The sequence below is a fragment of the Paramormyrops kingsleyae genome, chromosome 25, assembly GCF_048594095.1.
Source record: "Paramormyrops kingsleyae isolate MSU_618 chromosome 25, PKINGS_0.4, whole genome shotgun sequence".
Lineage (NCBI taxonomy): Eukaryota > Metazoa > Chordata > Actinopteri > Osteoglossiformes > Mormyridae > Paramormyrops > Paramormyrops kingsleyae.
In genome coordinates this window covers 23,237,156-23,253,619 of record NC_132821.1, presented here as the reverse complement: position 1 = coordinate 23,253,619, position 16,464 = coordinate 23,237,156, and positions in this window count along the sequence as shown.

Sequence of the window (16,464 nt, the reverse complement as noted above, 5' to 3'; positions counted from 1 at the left end):
CCCCACACACACACACACACACACACAAATCATTCATAGTTACTTGTCTTCGTTTGTACATGATCTATAAGCAGGGCTCATGTTGTAACGAGACACATGTGGATGCTATCCCCCCCTGTGGGAAAAAAAATGAGAAAAACCATCACTTCTGAAAATATACCGTCGCCCCCACCCCCCCCTGAACCCTTCTGTGTAATTTCACTTGTATAAAGGTAAATCTACTATCAAGGGTACTCAACTGGTGGACTCCAGACTGAAGCACAATTTAATCAGAATTATGTGATTTCCATCTCCCCCACCCCAAAATAAATTTGACCCCCTAATGACTCCTAGTCGGGAATTCAGTGGGCAACACCCCCCCCCCTCCCCCCCCCCCCCCGATGCCCCGGATGTGCCTTCCGCAGGTCTTAGGTCTTGCTGACAGGGGCGGACCACCAGGCGGGCCCCATTACGGCACAGGGGGAGATCTGGGGTCACTCATGCCTCCCCGACACGCGCATAACCCTCAGCTACTCTAACACTCAGACCCCCATTCTGTGTTAGTTCAGCATATACCCAAGAACTATCTTCTGTTTCTGGTGATTACGCTTTTAAACCGAGAATTACAATCTGACTTCAGCCAGATCCCTAAGAGATCGCAGTAAGTCTCCCCCTCTGACCTGTGATCTACTGCTCTGAATCACTAAGGCATTGCTTCATGTCACATGGGCAGGAAATGACATCACGGCAAGGGCTGTGTCACATGACTCTTCCCACATCAGCCTGCCTGAGGAGCTTTTGCTCATGGTGACAACATTCCTGTATCCTGTTGGAGCCCCCAAGGTCAGTGGACCTGCTGGGCATGCTTGTTTAGATTCCCACCTCTGCCCTCTTTGTTTGGTCTTCTGTCGGGTTGCCGTACATCCAGGTTTTCCTGGACACGTCCTCCTTTTGGGCCCCCGTCTGGGTGGTTTGTCTCGGTTTCGCGCTGCAACCTGTATGACCCAATGTTGCAAGTTACAGTGGAGAACCAAGTGAAGAAAAAGGCACCAATTTTCAATATACGGCAGCCATTCAGTATCATCACACAACGTTTGCAAGGCTCATGCACACGTTTAAAAATTAAACAATATGCACTTCCCTACGTCTCACGCTGCTCAACTTCTGGAAACCATTGGCTCTGGCACTATTTTTGTTTTTCATGTGAACAGTGAATTGCGTTGTTTGCTTGAAGTTCAACAAACTTTAGCTTAGCATTTTGGAACTTTTGTTGAAAAAGACTTGTATACAAGTATATCAGTTGTACATGTGTAAGCTGCATGTAGATAAAACGAGAGTTAACTGTAAGGTAACTGTACGTCCGGGTTTCCCCAGACGAGAATTTTTGTTTTACATAGTGGTTAGGGAAAACTCATTAATATTTGTAAGAACAGCGTTACATGATTGGCCGATGACTGTGAATACTCATTAATACTCTGATTCCCGAACATGCCCTGGGTTCCGATGTCCTGTTCACTCCTGTTCTGAACCTTGCAGCTCTCAACCTGTTCTCTGGTCGAAAAGAAAATCAGTGAAAAAACAGGTAAATTAAAGTTTGGGCATAATGATTATTAAGGAACAGAAGTGCCAAAATGAAAGCTGTTACATATAGTACATACTGGTTTCCTCAAGACTGCCAGCCCATGGATCCAAATGTTTGTGCACTGGGGTTTAAACCTGCAAACAGTCTATAACCAGTCGTGGTGCCTTTAATGCCTGAGCTACTTAAACGGTCAGAAGATGCTCCCGCTGTTCCTGGTCAGTTTCTGGTCCAACACGGTCATTGTACTGGCCTTAAAATGGAACAGAAGTGGGATTTTTAGCTCTAATTGTGCATTCCCAGAATGCACAGTGTTGGTTTTGTATTTTGAAGAAAATGCATAGGTATAAATAGTACAGATCATTAACTGCTAATTGAATCACTTAAGTTGTGGGAATGGACTGGAACAAGCACCAGCTTGAGCGCTCACCCTTTTCTTCAGCCGCCGTATGGAGTTGATCATCTGGTGATCTTGGTGGGTGGGGTCACAGGTGTTGGCCATCGTGACCTCTGACCTCTTGGGCGTCCATCTTTGTTTCTCGAGCAGCTTGCTGTGAAGCTGCTCACATGAACCGTCCTTCATCAATGCATCAAAGGCCTAGACAGTGAAGCTGTTCTATCATCAGAGATGTAGCAGGTGAACCCCCTGGTGCAGCCTGGGATAACTTAAATTGTTTGATTTTTTTTTAAAGTAATCTTCCCAACTTAGCTGCTATAGGGAGTTTTACATATTTAGGTCTAGGTCCAGTCCTGGTCCAGTGTAAGCTGCCGCAGTCGTTCCTCTGGCTTCCTCGCTAAGTCTTTCCAGAACAGTTATGTCTCTGTTCACTCGCAGTCATGGATGTGACCTAATCTTGAACTCGCCGACGTAGCACATTATGGGTGGTCTGCACCGGCAGTGGATCTGTAAAACACCAAAGCTGTGGTTTTGATGCATCGAAGCCTAATCTTGTCCCAAAGTTTCTGTTTGTCTGGAAATATTACGGGTAAACACTGCCGTTGGCTTACGGTAGTGTGCCTCGTTCCTTGGAACAGGAAGCAGGGTCATTTTGTTACATTTTTGTAGAAACAACAGCAGCAGCGGTTAATTAGCGCTTTATTAGTCATGTCGGTATTGGACCACCCTGAGGGAATTTGCTCGATGATTTCTCGAAAACATCCCGCCGTCCGACTTCCCATGTGCCTCTGAGGTCCAAAGTACTAATAATGTAAAACGTCAAACCGTTAATATAAGCTAACAGAAGGTGCGCCAAATGCCTTAATGTTATTTCTGCAGTATAGCTAAGAGTCAGGGTGATTACCTGTGGGAAAGGTACACTCACCTCTAGCTGGGGTGTATACCTAAAAATCCTGGGCTCCCCCCTTGGGCCTCCCCATTCACTTTTATGTGTACATTTGAAAATTCTAGGCTCCCCTGTAAAGCTCTGGGGCGTCTGAATGTGCCAGAGTATCTATGCTCCCCTGATACCTCAGCCTCCGGTCATCTCACCACCACATTGTATTTTAATTTATTCGTTTGTTTGTTTTTATGTGTACTTTTTACTGAGAAATAAGTCTAACTGTCACTTGTGTACCTGAACCATGACTGAATACTTGAGATGAATTTCCTTTATACACGCTGGAAACATCTGCACATATGAGTCATTTAAAGTTTACATACATTCAGAAGTGTTTGAACCTACAGCAAACTGCTTGGAACTGTGGGTAATTAAGTGTGTGACTTTAGCCAGAGTGAGCGTGAGATGAAATGCGCAAGGAAAGATGAATACCGCACGTTAACTGCCCCCATTATCCTCCCCGGCGACGAGGCATTCAGCATTTTGCTTCTATTGTGCTGCCTCCTTCAAACCGTGATTAAGACCCGATGTGTGAACCCTACAGATTCTTTCCCTCTTCCTTCTTTGATCCTGACATCACATAGAATGAGCAAACAGCCGAAACAAACCTGAGTAAACCCCACAGAGAGGAGAATGGAGGGGATTGTTCATTGGGAGATGCCAGCCGACCATGGAATTATGGGTAAGTGTGACTCTTTGCCCGCAGATATTTGGGAGGTCGTGTAGAGCTCATCGGAAAATATGTCACAATGTTACCAGCCACAAAGGCACTCAGCATGCCCGGCCTGGCATAAAAACGCATGGGAACACACGTTACCAGGGCTGTAAATTAGGCTGGCAAATAATTTAGATGAAAGGTAAGGACTAACCAGGCGTTAACCGGCTGGCTAGTAAACACGTTACATTTGTTACTGAACTGGCCTGGTAGACTAGTAGCAACTTCTCTCCTTTTCCAGCACTGCAAGTAATACTTGCAAACCTGCCGTCCTGACCTGTCCGGACAGCGGACCCTAACGTCTGTTAACTTAACGCCTCCCCGCCCCGAACCCCAATTCCCCCCCATCTGCAACTTTAGCCATCGGTTCATCCTGATGTTTCCTGTAAAAGCTGTCCACGGCTGTTAAAGCCATCTCTAGATTTTTACAATCCCTCACGGATGTGAGCGATGTTCTTTTTATTCCCGATAGTTTGCACGTTTGTTGAAAGGCGCCGCGCTGTTGAAAGAAAGTCCGACGTGGGTAGAATAACTGCGTCTTAAGGTGAATTAACCCAAACAGACTACGCACTTCCATTCTCTCCACTGTCTGAATGCTGATGCTGCATTGAGTCATCAGGGCTTTGAACCCAAAGAGTTCTGTGCCACCTCAGCTGATCTAGTCCCGCGGCTGAAGAAAACCAATCACTTCAGTGATATTTTGCCCTGTGATACAATACTTAAATATACTTAAATGTATAGTATATCATGCCCTGCATGCCTCTTTCCCGTGTTCTCTAACGAGCGACACCTGTTCCTCGTTTAACCCTGCCTCTCGTTTCAGCCCTTGTGTGGATGACCCCAGGTGCCTCTCGTTTCAGCCCTCGTGTGGATGACCCCAGGTGCCTCTCGTTTCAGCCCTCGTGTGGATGACCCCAGGTGCCTCTCGTTTCAGCCCTCGTGTGGATGACCCCAGGTGCCTCTCGTTTCAGCCCTCTTGTGGATGACCCCAGGTGCCTCTCGTCTGCTCCCTCATCTGTGGTGTATATAGTGCCGCCTCATCCTGAGCTCCCCAGTCCGGTCATTCTATTGTTACGTGTAGTGTTCTGCTGCTGACTCCGTGTACCCCGCCGTTTACCCTTCACCCTGTGTTCCTCTCCTGATCTCCCTGCCTAGTTTTTATTTATTTATTTATTTATTTATATATATATGTATAAATAAAGTCTTCAAGCGACATGAATGTGAGACTTGGATGAGTAAGATAGCTATTGGCTGATCCACTGCTTTTAAAGCGCAAAGTGGAACAGACATAAAAATGTGTCAGTTCTGTACAGTACTAAAGACTTTTTTGTGAGGATCATCATATTGAAGATATTGAAAGAGCTAATATTTTGGCCAAGCAAATTACAGCTGGAAATTCCGCTGGAGAAAAGGATTAATAGCAAGAATGTGTTTAGTTTAACTGTCCTATTATGTTCATTTTTCAGGAACAGCAATGGTGTTCCTGGGTCAATTTTACCCGGTGCATTTTTAATCATCCAAAAGGTGTCTGAAAATAAAAAAATCTTAACAATAAGTCTAAATATTTAATCACTAACTACTTTACTAATTATTCTACCAATATTTAGCGCACTGGTATTCCTTAGCTCTAACAGGTAATGGTGCAATTAGGATAAGTAACTCGGAACATGGAAGATTGAGGGGCCCTGTTCTTTATTACCAGCAGCTCAGCAGGGAGTTCAGCCCTGTTCTTGTCTGTGTGTGTGCGTGTGTCTGTGTGTGTGTGTTTGTGTGTGTGTGAGTTTGTGTGTGTGCGTGGATGTGCATGTCTGTGTGTGTGTGTGTGTGGATGTGCGTGTGTCTGTGTGTTTGTGTGTGTGCGTGGATGTGCGTGTCTGTGTGTGTGCCTGTGTCTGTGTGTGGGTGTGTGTTTGTGTGTGTTTGTGTGTGTGCGTGGATGTGCGTGTCTGTGTGTGTGCGTGTGTGTGTGTGTGTGCGTGGATGTGCGTGTCTGTGTGTGTGTCTGTGTGTGGGTGTGTGTTTGTGTGTGTGTGTTTGTGTGCGTGCGTGGATGTGCGTGTCTGTGTGCGTCTGTGTGTGTGTGTGTGTGTGCGTGGATGTGCGTGTGTTTGTGTGTGTGTGTGTGTGCGTGTGTGTGTGTGTTTGTGTGTGTGCGTGGATGTGCGTGTCTGTGTGTGTGCCTGTGTCTGTGTGTGGGTGTGTGTTTGTGTGTGTGTGTTTGTGTGCGTGCGTGGATGTGCGTGTCTGTGTGCGTCTGTGTGTGTGTGTGTGTGTGCGTGTGTTTGTGTGTGTGTGTGTGCGTGGATGTGCGTGTCTGTGTGTGTGCGTGTGTGTGTGTGTTTGTGTGTGTGCGTGGATGTGCGTGTCTGTGTGTGTGCCTGTGTCTGTGTGTGGGTGTGTGTTTGTGTGTGTGTGTTTGTGTGCGTGCGTGGATGTGCGTGTCTGTGTGCGTCTGTGTGTGTGTGTGTGTGTGCGTGGATGTGCGTGTGTTTGTGTGTGTGTGTGTGCGTGGATGTGCGTGTCTGTGTGTGTGCGTGTGTGTTTGTGTGTGTGCGTGGATGTGCGTGTCTGTGTGTGTGCCTGTGTCTGTGTGTGGGTGTGTGTTTGTGTGTGTGTGTTTGTGTGCGTGCGTGGATGTGCGTGTCTGTGTGCGTCTGTGTGTGTGTGTGTGTGTGCGTGGATGTGCGTGTGTTTGTGTGTGTGTGTGTGCGTGGATGTGCGTGTCTGTGTGTGTGCGTGTGTTTGTGTGTGTGTTTGTGTGTGTCTGTGTGTGTGCGTATATGTGCGTGTGTGTGTGTTTGTGCGTGTGCGTGGATGTGCATGTGTGTGTGTTTGTGCGTGTGCGTGGATGTGTGTGTGCGCGTGTCTGTGTGTGTGTGTGTGTGCATGTGTGATTGTAGTGAAATATGTCTCACAATTGCAAAGACAGAAATACTCTGACATTTCTGACACCCTTTTACCTCCAGTTTTGCTGCTGGGTCAAATTAACCCGAACAGTATCTGTGATATGAACTTTCAGGGGGGGTGGTTGCAAATATATGAGATGAACCATTTTCATATTATATGTTGATTACGCTAATTAAGGCCAGCAGAAGTAGTTTCATACTAAAAATTTTTTTTTAACTATTTTTCCTAAATCTTCAAACTTTAAAACGGGTCAATTTTACCCGCAACATAATAGGAGGGTTAAGAAGCATTTATCATTCTGAGGATAAGAATCTGTGCTGATCCTGGTCTTACTACTGACGCGCTCTCAGCCATCTTTGCCGCTGTTGGCTGTGGATGTCATGTGACCTGCGGTCTTCAGAACTTCATTTTAAAAGTGGGTTTTGGAGTGGAACGCATAACACGCTCTCAACATATTAAATTCGACACTTAAGACCATCTGGGGCTACCATTTCAGACCAGTAAACACATGAAGGCTCAAATATATAGAGAATAATCTCTTTCCAAAGGATATGTTCGAGTGGTTATGGTACCCAATTGGCAGTGCAACAACCTTAAAAGTTACACCTTTTATACTTGTAACCTATGGTTACATCCTGTCAGATTCTTTGCTTTTATTTAGCTCTTGATCTTGTCTGTGTTCACAACTGATTTTGTGTTGCAGGTACTGTAGGTGTGTAAAAATTATGCTTATCGATTGGCACTTTGCTCAGTCTACGCCCCCAATTCGTTTGGGGGTTTGATACACTTCCATTTCTAATACTCCCAGCCCCTGGGATGCCTCTGACCACCAGTAAATGGCGGTTGCTTAGGTATGCACGGGATGGACTTCTGTGGGAGAAGCACTACTTTATGGGGAATTCTTTGAAAGCAGCCAAACCCTTTGACCAGCTGTTAAATTATGTCCTCCGTTAAGGGTGGGGGGGGGGGGGGGGGGCTTGGAAGACTTGTCATGGCTGCTTGCTTATTTCACCCCCTGAGCCCTCAAACAGGATGTGTCGTCTGTGCCACATTATGTGCCAAGGACGTCCGTTGCCGAAATCCAGGGTGCATGACCCGAACGTGGAATAAGCACCCACAGAATTATGCCGGATATTTTATGCTGGCCTGTGGAAGTGTGGAAGAACGGAAAATGTGCTGAGGGTTTGCTGCATACTTGACACCCTGACACCCCAAAAGCTGCTCTGGGATCAGCGTGACGTCTGCCACGGCCTTGGCGAGGAGTAAATATCGTGTCAGACGGCCGCCGGGGCCTGACAAGCCTCGCATCTGGCACTCGTCAGGGCACCGGCATGGAAATACCGCCGGCCGGCGCCATAGTTGCCGTTTGTCAAACTTCACTAGGGGGACAGCCAAACAAAAAAAAGGCTGACCGTTCCAGCGGTGAAATGATCTCGTCCTCCGGCACAGAGCAACTTTGTTCTCCAGAGACACTGGCAACGAATGAGATACTACCCTTATAAATATGACTGGCGGGGGGGGGTTGAGCCACCATGAGGGGGCCGGCATTCGAGGAATGGAAGCCGTCGAAGGAAGACGGATCCTGAAATCAATGCGTCGTCACCTCCCGACGCGCGAGTGCTCGTCAGCTCCGTGTCGTGGCTCCTGCAGAACAATGCCGCATTGTGTTCCCCGGCCATTCAATCCCCCGGCGCACTCCGCCGCTGACAGTGAGCAATCGCTCCAAAATGATGTCACCGCTGGGGGTTTTGAGGCGAACAAAGGGCCCACCTGAAGGCTTGCGGATAGTTCGGCAGCGATGAAGTGCCTACAAGGATCCCGCAAGTCAGTCATGTCTTTGCGAAGACTGAAACGGTCAAGTGAACTTGCCTGAGATCAGCATGGCGGCCCAGCCCAAGGCGGGTGCCATACTTTGACTTGCAGCTTTGTACCTCTCCTTCCCTCCTCTGGTCCAAAGACGTGCTGTACTGATGCATTACAGCACATTAAGTGTCATGCGATCCCAATTTCCTCTTTCCGCACAATGCTTTGGGGACACGCCTCTGGTCTTCCTAGGATAGACGCGAGGGGTTAATGAAGTTGCCACATCCTTTGTTGTAGGATCGATTGTATGACAGCGTGGCTTGTTGAGGTGGTAATGATGTAGCACCAAAATCGGAGGTAATATCTTCACTATGCCTACGGTTCTGATGACTTTAGTATTAGTCAAAGCTTAAGGGCTAAGAGAAGGGCAGCTCAGGGTCACGGTCAGATGCTACGGAATGCTAGGTTACCGCTACATCACGGTTGTGTGTGTGCAGTCACATGGCTTTCATTAACGCTCTCTGAATTTTGGGCCAAATTACGCTTTTGACGTGATTGCCGATGGAGCAATTCATTTTAAATTTATCCTCACTGTGCTCCGTGAAGCCGAACGCGCCATTAAAATAGCGGAGACTCGCACGGGTTCATCGTGTCGGCTAACCATACCGATTAACGGCCAGCAGGTCACGATTCGTCACACCACAAGCCGGAGGACGACGGCCACACCGCGGCATGCAGCTACACGAAACTCCAAGCAATTACTCGCACCCTTGGCCTGACTGTCAAGGTGACGCCGTACGTCACACAGACACTTATAGCTGCGGAAGACGTATGTGTGAGCCATTGTTCTCCTTGGCACTATTAGGCATGACTAGTGGTTAGCAAGCTTCGCTGGTGCTACATGATACAAAGCTAAGGAATGTATGACAACAAGAGGATGGCTTCTGGGTAAATTCACAGTGCACTGCTCAAAGGCGTCCCTTTTCCTGTAAAGGACGACTAAGACATAAGTCATATTCCTTTCCTCTGTCTGAAAGCATTTAAAAGATAGCCGTTAGCCATTAGCTGTTAGCACCCGTTAGCGGTGCCCATGACAACAGCGGCCCTTGTGACAGATCCTCGTGAGCGCACAACGCAGCGCTTCCTCCTGCCTGACCTTGAGCACAGGGCCAGTATGAAGGGAATCTCAGCGACGGGCTAGAGTCAGGGACAAGCCAGAGGGCCTTTGTTTTCCAGAGCTGCCCTTTCATCAGGCTAACATCCTGTCGAAGGGGGGCAAGTGTTATCATCTTTACCATCGGGGTAATTTTGGACGCTGCAGACAGCATTCACGCTTACAGCTACAGTGAAACGTGGCGTGACTTTTTTCCCCAAAAATGAACCAATCAATCATCATTTGAAACAAGGGGAAAGAGCCAATTATCTGATAGGCAACATTCCCCCCCCCCACCTCCCCCATTTCTACCGCCTACAGCTGAGGTCCTGGAATGTAGTGCTGTAGAAGTTTGGACTATGCACAATATCACACTTAGATGGTTTTGATTAAATCACTTCAGGGTGTATAATTCAGACCATGGTACAGAGCATCCGGCCAGCAAAGAACCCGTCTTCTGGTTTCCGCACTGCACCCCTGCTGATCCAATATTTCAACTTATTTATTTATTTTTGCACACTCATTGCACCATGTTCACACCACGAAAAAAGGAAATTAACTAGTAACCAAATACATTACAGTCTTATATATCTGTATATGGGTCGTGTTATTGAAAGCGTCCCAAGATTTCCGCTGAGTACAAGGCTATAGCAGGGCAATGTGTGGCTTGGTGGGTAAGGGTGCTTTAACTGTAATCAGAAGGTCACGGGTTCAAATCCCACGGTCAACAGAATGATGTGACTGTTGTGCTCTAATAATCCTGGGAGGTGTTTGATCTTGTTTTCTCAAATGTGTGGTGTTTTGGATAAAAGTGTATGCTCAACAAATTACATGTACTAATCATGGCTTAATATATGAAATCAACATGTGTTGGGGTATTAATATCAGTGACAAAGACATACCAAAAAAACCCCGGATCGGGGGAGTATTCCACATAGCAGGATTTTGGCAATAGCCAGTTAACTTAAACCAAATGTAAGGATTATCCAATAGGAATGTCACTTACCTCTTTTCCTATTGGACAGTTTTCACTTTTGGCTTAAATTATCCCGCTAACTGAGAAATCCTGCTTTGTGGAACCCCTCCTATCTATCTCCCCCAGGTGTCTGGGAAATCTGATACACTATTAACATCTATATGCTGCCCATGGTTGGTCTGCAGGATAACACCTGTAGATGAGCATGATGGAGAGTAGCCTTCAAATCCTCCTTTTCGCATCCTCCGCATCTTATGTGTTGGAATTTAATATACTTGCGCGAAATGTGATATACTTGCACGATGTCTGCCCGTGCGGCATTGGGGGGGCTGGGGTTCAGGATGCCCACGATGACACTGGTTTCTCTTACCCAGTAGTAGGATTAGTGCGGCAACGATCTGCGCGTCCCGGAGCAATTTATTATTTTTTTTTATCAAAAACAAGTACACTGTGTTCTCGTCTCTCCTTCACGGGGCATTGAAAGTTTAAAGGTGCACAGACCATGAGGCTGTACCTTCATTCAGGGGGTGTTCTTTTCCCCTTGAGATCAGAAGAAGCGCAACACCCTCATTCGTATCGCTGTTAGCATACAGGAATCAGCAGCATCCCCGCCTGACAGTAAATGCTGTGCATAAGTCCTGTTTTACTGACATTCCCGGTATTTCGGATATATTTTAAACTTCAGAGACACGCGTCGTGTTACTGGGCATATATTTGATTTTTTTTAGCACCGCGGAGGGAGTTCTGAAGTAAATTTTAATTTATTTCAAACCAGATTTAATCCGATTTTTCTTAAATAGTAGCAGCAGCGCTCTGTTGTAGCTGTCTACAGCGATCGAGGCACGCATGAGTCTCCACAACGTAAGTACGAAGCAAAGGATAGGGACAGTAACATGATTACTGATCGCCTGGCTTGTTAAAGTTTACCATGGCAAAGACGTGCCCGGATCAACATAAACACCGTAATGATTTGGGCATGAAACAAAAGGCGTCTATAATTAAATAGTAGTCACGTGACATGCAGTTGTGTGTGAATGGAATGCGTCTCTCCCCCTGCTCGGCATGGTGTGCATTACTGGAGAGAGACCTGGTTCCTATTCAAGCAATAATAAACTCACGTTCGTTCGGCAAAGCGCGAGAAATTCTGCCTCCGATTCACGCGTTCTTTTTAGGATGGCAGTAATTAAAAGAGGACCCGGACAGTAATGAGTTACCGCAGAGTCATCACTGACGTCACGCCAGCCGAAGAGAGCCGAAACTTACGGCAAAGAAATTTACAACTCAAAGGAAATCCTAAAACCACAAACATCTTTTTGAATTTACGACAAACACGAGTTGATGTTTTGCATTAATATTTTCTTACAAATCAAATACAACAAAAGCCCTTTTTCCAATAAAAAACAATGCTAAAATATAAAAGGTTTTATTTGGGAGTGGGTGCAGGTACTTTCAAAATTATTCAATCAACATCCATTTGCACAGATGCATCAGTTTGGCAAGTCATGACAGATGGAACTACAGCTGGCAATAGAATTCCAGCTTGATGTTGTTTTTATTAACATTTGAAGTGTTGCTATGCTGCATCGAAAATAATCTGCTGGTATTGGGTACCTCCTTTCACTCATTCTACCGAAGGCAACAGAGCGGAAAGCTGCCTGTATTTGGTTTTGTTTAACTACAGAGAGATCACTAAAAATGACGCAAGTGTTGATCTGTGAGAAAGGATGTAGTTTGGACCAGAAGTTCATCGACATGAACCGATTGGCCACTACAGGCTACATCTCCTTGGATCGGCCTAATAGGATCGACCGGTGTTTGTGATGTGATGACAGCGCAGGTGGCTAACACTTGTATTAGCGTGCTAGTGGGGCTGTGTGCTCTGTTGTCTGATAGAAGTGGTATCAAGTGGGCAAAGGAAAGTAACCACTAATAGATTCTGTGGGCAAGCCTGAGAAGTGTTATACAAGGCCAGATGACCTCGGGGAATAGTGTTGAGGAGATGGCGATGCAGAGCGCTAGCTTGTATTTCCATACCAGTCACTCTCAAATGGTTCCCCACCTGCTACACAGGCCCAGTCCATCAATTGCTTCCATGTGGAGGGCTCAACAGACATGGTGATAAGTAAGGGCTGTTTGGGTGGATGTTTACAGCTATGAGAGACTGTCAGCCATCTGCTGAGCTGAGTCACATGAAAAGATTCCCCCGCCCAATCGAACAGCATTACCAGTGACTTTGAGGTCCTCGGATTGGTCAGTCAGAAACATCTGTGGCACCCTGATCATGCCATCTCTGGTCCTTCTGGTGTGACGGAATGAGGATGAAGGGAGGTTTCTGTTAAAATCGACCCTCGAAGATTCAGACTGATTTGTCGCTAACGTGTTTGAATGGGGCAGAGGTCCCAGCTGTCATTGTTAAACAGAAATCGGCGGATCGTGCTCTCCTGTCCTCTCCGAAGCTCCCGTTCTTTCCCGCGCGGCAATAATAACGTAGACACTGCAAACCCACGGTGGAAGCGGCTTCGAGATCCACCTCAGCTGCTGGCAATCTGCGCCTCTGATTGGCCAAATGCAGAACAGATGAGGACACTTGAGGAATTAGCTTCTGACTGGTTGTCAGGCTGCTAGCCGACGAAACTCATTGGGTGGCTGGTTCTTCAAAAAGGGCCTGCTGGATGGGCTAGGTTAGCGGTCGCTGGTCAGTGATTTATGCGGTGGAGTTAGTGACTACTTTGGACGGCTGACTGTGAGCTGGGCTTGATGTACTTTCCGTATCATAATGTTTACTCTGCAGGAGTTCATTGCGTGGCTGTCCTAGTGTTGACTGCTCAATGTGGACGGGCTTATATCCTAGCTAATTAAAGTGGTGGCACCATATGCTCTAAAACACTCTAAAAGCACAAAAACATTCCGGGAAACGACAAAACGTTCCAAAATTTGTGCAGTAATATTATTCCAAGAGTCCGAATAAAACCTTCCCTGCTGTTCTCAGAATATCGCTTTTTATTTGCGGAGCCAAGCTATTCGTAGCTTCGTCTGGTTTACAGAGCAATGGCGGTTGGAGGTTTCCGATTAATACGCTGTAGTTTCGGCTGTGCGCAACCGGCTCTGGAAGCGCTGCGCAACTCGAACTGTGGTCGGACAAGTGCAGCTTCATGCAAGCAGTGCCTCTTGCGCTGACTTTATTAAAAAGACATGAACTATTTAGTCGTATTTCCTCAATTTCTTAAGAGACCTCAGGGGGGAAGCACCTTGTTCCCTTAAAAGTATAGAAACGCATACCACAGATAAATTTAGATATTAGCTGCAGTGGCAATTCAATCAGACGTGTACTGAGAAGTCTTCTGAAATACATTTTTGGTTTTGTTTGTTGGGTAGATTTATTAATGTGTGTTTTCCGGCAAGCGGAAATCACACGTTTGAATTGTGTAAAAGTACATTTGAGTAAAATTGTGTAATTACAAACTCGTAAACAATGTCCTGTTTCTTCTAATGCAACAACGTTTTTCCCTAGAGTAGGCTGCACACTATTTAATTTACACTTCAGCCTTTACACGCAGTATATAAAAGCCCCATGAGAACTGTGAGTTAACAAGGATTAATAGGATTAAAGTGGGTCTCCTGGGATTCAGTAATGACAGCGATTTTGGCAGCTGTGAGCTTTAGGAGTATATGTCTGTCTGTACGTGACAATCCTGAATTTTAACATTAAGCTTGACGAGATTCAATATATCCCCCAGCTACACCTTTATATGTGTCAACGGCGCTATTTGTTTTCGGATATTTAAATTTCTGATTATTTTACGAGGACTTGGATGTCCTTTGTTACCGTTGTCATTGCGCTAATGGTGGCGGGACTGCGGATACCATACGTGGCATAATAAAGGGATGGAAGTGACCTATGAAGATGTAACAATTTTTCACGGCATTACAACCGCAGCTGCCATAGGACAAAAGCGATTTTTTGGGGTTAGTCTTGTTAATCAAAGGCAGAGTATTAAAACATTTAATTATTAACTTTGTTTTGGTCGTGACCTGAAGCTCTACTAAAAATTTCCTGTTGGACTGTCGTCTAATTAAGATTTACATTTACATATTATGCAGTTTAAAACATCGTTCACAGGTGATGTATTATATTATAGGTCACACAAGTTCCGTTTTTTAACTAGGACGCCACCTGCTGGCTTCACAGTACCTTTACCAACTAGTTTTAGAAGTAGTCTCTTGTCAAGTCATATGGAACAGTAATGGCTTTTAAAAACGGATTCATTTTACTGTTTGAGTGGAAACCTGCATATTACTAATTCCAGACTAACCGACGTTTAAGTAAATCCTGTGAAAGCTTAGCTGGTAATTTAAAACACCCTCTCTACACAGGATCTCATAGACCTACCCATTTTCCTACGGTACCAGTGGCATGCATTGCGTGAATGACCGTGGACTATTTAATTGTCCCAGATGGTGTGTACAAACTGAAATAAGACAAAAAGGAAAATTTTGGCCGATAAGGCGTGTGAAACACTTCTAGATCAAACAAGGCTGATTCCGGACGAAGTTTAAAATCTAAATAAATTGGCTATTTTAAAAAATCAAGCACACATGGGGAACAACGGAACCACGTAATATTTAACTGCATGCCTATCTAAAAGTCTTTTTTTTTGTTTTATGATGAAAGCAACGATAAATAACACAACACATGAGTCCATCTGTATAGTGGGGGGAACCAAAAATATTTTTCCCAGAGTGAAAGGAAGAGGTCAGCATTCGTTGTGGGAATAAGGCTTGGCTGTGTGGGTCAGTATTTATCCGATTGCGTGGGGCTGTTTTTTTTTCGGTACAAGCGGAGGAACCGTCTCGAAATATAACGCACTTCAAAGAGTACTAAATGTTAACAAAGTGACCGCCCTTGAATCTACACCACTTGCGCTTCACGGGTAAGCCTACATACCTTCCGTTTGCGAGATATTAAATCAGTGGAGCTGACAGCTGTCTTCTCCGTTTATTACATCTAATGCAGGACTGGCCAGTCCTACAGGCGACACAGGCGCCCGCCTAGGGCGTCAACTTCTGAGGGGGGGCGCCGGCACTGATGCTCGCCTAGAGCTCCACATTGGCTAGGACCGGTACTGATCTAATTCTACACGAAGTTGCGTGCACGTGCATTATATTATTCAACATATAAACTAGATTACACGTTTATAATGCATATTATCTGTGTGTTTAGCTAATACAGGCAAATAAACGTTATGAGTGTATGAAACAGCACACAGGAATATTATTGTTAAATCGCTGCTAACGACTTACAGGAATTAGTTATTAAAAATAGCTTGCGCATTTGCTCCAGGGAAATTAAATCTCCGTAACACTACAAGTATCTGATTGCTTAACTGCTTCGAAGTCGTCTACGAGAACTGGACTCATTTTCCCAAAACCTCTGCGTATTTAAACACTTAGGCCTGTACATGGACCGTGCATTAATGCTAAAATAGCCTATTTTTCATTCTATTAAACCCAGTCATTCATTTACATGCTGTGAAAACGAAATTAGACGAAGGTGCCTGAATTAGCAACAACTTATCATTACTACTTGTGATGCCACTTGTTTATTGATAATCCTTTTATTATCTTTATGCTCTAAAAATATAAAGGAATTAGCTTTTAAACTTTTAGGTAAAAATGTCATGAACATATTAAACACTGCTTACATTTATGTGTTATCTAACCAACCTTGAGCGACGGTATCATATTTTTCATATCCAGATCGCGTACAAATAGCATTGTTTAAAAATACATGCACAGACCTAGCGCATAAATCTGCGCATCAGCTAAACATGGATGTTATCACCGTCTTTCTGTACGTCTTCCTCCACGGAAAGGCATTTTCTCGTTGGCAAAATAAAACTTATCAAATATTTACATTTTCCTCGGTGTATGAATACACAATTCATTTGCGGGGCAGGTCACTGCACGCAGTAGGAGGAGGTAGGAAGTATTCGATTAAAGCAATTTTAACATGGT